Raw genomic sequence first — 2,500 nt, forward strand, 5'->3', positions numbered from 1 at the left:
TAGAGGTTAGTGTTTAGGGTTATTCAGGGTTTATGATTTAGGGTTGTTCAGGGTTTAGGATTTATGGTTGTTCAGGGTTTAGGATTTAGGGATTAAGGTTAAGGGGTTAGAGTTAGGGTTAGGGTTAGGGTTAGGGTTAGGGTTAGGGTTAGGGTTAGGGTTAGGGTTAAGGTTAGGGTTAGGGTTAGGATTAAGGTTATGGTTAGTGTTAGGATTAGGGTTTCGGTTAGGGTCAGGGTTAGCTTTAGGGTTAGGGTTAGGGTTAGGGTTAGATTTAGGGTCAGGTTTAGGTTTATTGTTAGATTTAGGGTTTAGGGTTTAAGGTTTATGGTTTAGGATAGTTTAAAGTTTAGGGTGGATTAGGTTTAGGGTTTAGAGTTTAGTGTTATGGTTACGGTTAGTGTTAGGGTTAGGGTTAGGGTTAGGGTTAGGGTTAGGTTAGGGTTAGGGTTAGGGTTAGTTTAGGGTTAGGGTTAGGGTTAGGGTTAGGGTTAGGGTTTAGGGTTTAGTGTTTAGGGTTTAAGGTTTAGGGTTTAGGATTGTTTAAGATTTAGGGTGGTTTAGGTTAAGGGTTTAGGGTTTAGAGTTTAGGATTGTTTAAGTTTTAGGGTTGTTTAGGGTTTAGTGTTTAGGGTTTAGGTTTGTTTAAGGTTTAGTGTTTAAGGTTTAGGTTTTAGGGTTGTTTTGGGTTTAGTGTTTAGTGTTGTTTAGGGTATAGTTTTAATGGTTTAGGGTTTAGGGTTATTTAGGGTTTAGTGTTTAAGGTTTAGGGTATAGGGTTGTTTAGGGTTTAGTGTTTAGGGTTGTTTATGGTTTAGTGATTAGGGTTGTTTAGGGTTGTTTAGAGGTTAGTGTTTAGGGTTATTCAGGGTTTATGATTTAGGGTTGTTCAGGGTTTAGGATTTATGGTTGTTCAGGGTTTAGGATTTAGGGATTAAGGTTAAGGGGTTAAGGTTAGGGTTAGGGTTAGGGTTAGCATTAGGGTTAGAGTTAGGGTTAGAGTTAAGGTTATGGGGTTATGTTAGGCTTAAGGTTAGGGTTAGGGTTATGGGGTTAAGGTTGTATTGGGGTTAGGGTTAGGTTTAGGTTTAGGGTTAGGGTTAGGGTTATGGTTATTCTTAGACTTATGGTTTAAAATTTAGGGTTTATGGTTTAAGGTTTAGGGTTTAGGATTGTTTAAGTTTTAGGGTGTTTTAGGTTTAGGGTATAGGGTTTAGCGTTTAAGATTGTTTAATGTTTAGGGTTGTCTAGGTTTTAGCGTTTAGAGTTGTTTAGGGTTTTTTAGGTTTGTTTATGATTTAGTGTTTAGGGTTGTTCATGATTTATGATTTAGGATATTTTAAGGTTTAGGGTTTAAGGTTGTATAGTGTTTTAGGGTTTAGGGTATAATGTTTAGGGTTAAGGGTTTAGGGTTGTTTAGGGTATAGTGTTAATGGTTTTAGGGTTTAGGCTTGTTTAGGGTTTAGTGTTTAGGGTTTAGGGTTTAGGGTTTTTTAGCGTTTATTGTTTATAGTTTAGGGTTTAGGGTGCTTTTGGAATTAGTGTTTAGGGTTTTTCGGGGTTTAGGGTTTAGGATTTAGGGTGTTAGGGTTAGTGTTAGGTTTAGGTTTAGGATTAAGGTGAGGGTTAGGGTGAGGGTTTAGGTTAGGGTTAGGGTTAAGGTTAGTGTTAGTGTTAGAATAAAAGTTAGTGTTAGGGATAGGGTTAGGGTTAGGGTTAGGGTTAAGGTTAGGGTTAGGGTTAGGTTTAGGGGTTTGGGTTAGGGTTAGTGTTAGGGGTTAGGGGTTAGTGTTAGGGTTAGTGTTAGGGTTAGGGTTAGGGTTAGTTTTAGTGTTAGGGTTATTATTAGGGGGTTAGGTTTTAGTTTAGGATTAGTGTTAGGGTTAGAATTAGAAATAGGGTTAGTGTTAGGATTAGGGTCAGGGTTAGGTTTAGAAATATGGTTAGGTTTAGAGTTAAGGGTAGGGTTAGTGTTAGGGTTAGATTTAAAGTTTAGGGTTTAGTGTTAGGATTAGGGATAGTGTGAGGTTTAGGGTTAGGTTTAGGGTTAGGGTTAGGGTTAGTATTTGGGTTATGATTAGTGTTAGGATTAGGATTAGTGTTAGGGTCAGTTTTATGTTTAGGGTTAGGGTTAGGGTTAGGGTTAGATTTAGGGTTAGGTTTAGGTTTATTGTTAGATTTAGGGTTTAGGGTTTAAGGTTTATGGTTTAGGATTGTTTAAGTTTAAGGGTGGATTAGGTTTAGGGTTTAGAGTTTAGTATTATGGTTACGGTTAGGGTTAGGGTTAGGGTTAGAGATAGGGTTAGGGTTAGGGTTAGGGTTAGGGTTAAGGTTAGGGTTAGTGTTAGGGTTAGGGTTATGGTTAGTGTTAGGATTAGGGTTAGGGTTAGGGTCAGGGTTAGGTTTAGGGTTAGGGATAGGGTTCGGGTTAGATTTAGGGTTAGGTTTAGGTTTATTGTTAGATATAGGGTTTAGGGTTTAAGGTTTATGGTTTAGGATT

The sequence above is a fragment of the Micromys minutus genome, assembly GCF_963924665.1.
Source record: "Micromys minutus genome assembly, chromosome: 9".
NCBI classification, from domain to species: domain Eukaryota; kingdom Metazoa; phylum Chordata; class Mammalia; order Rodentia; family Muridae; genus Micromys; species Micromys minutus.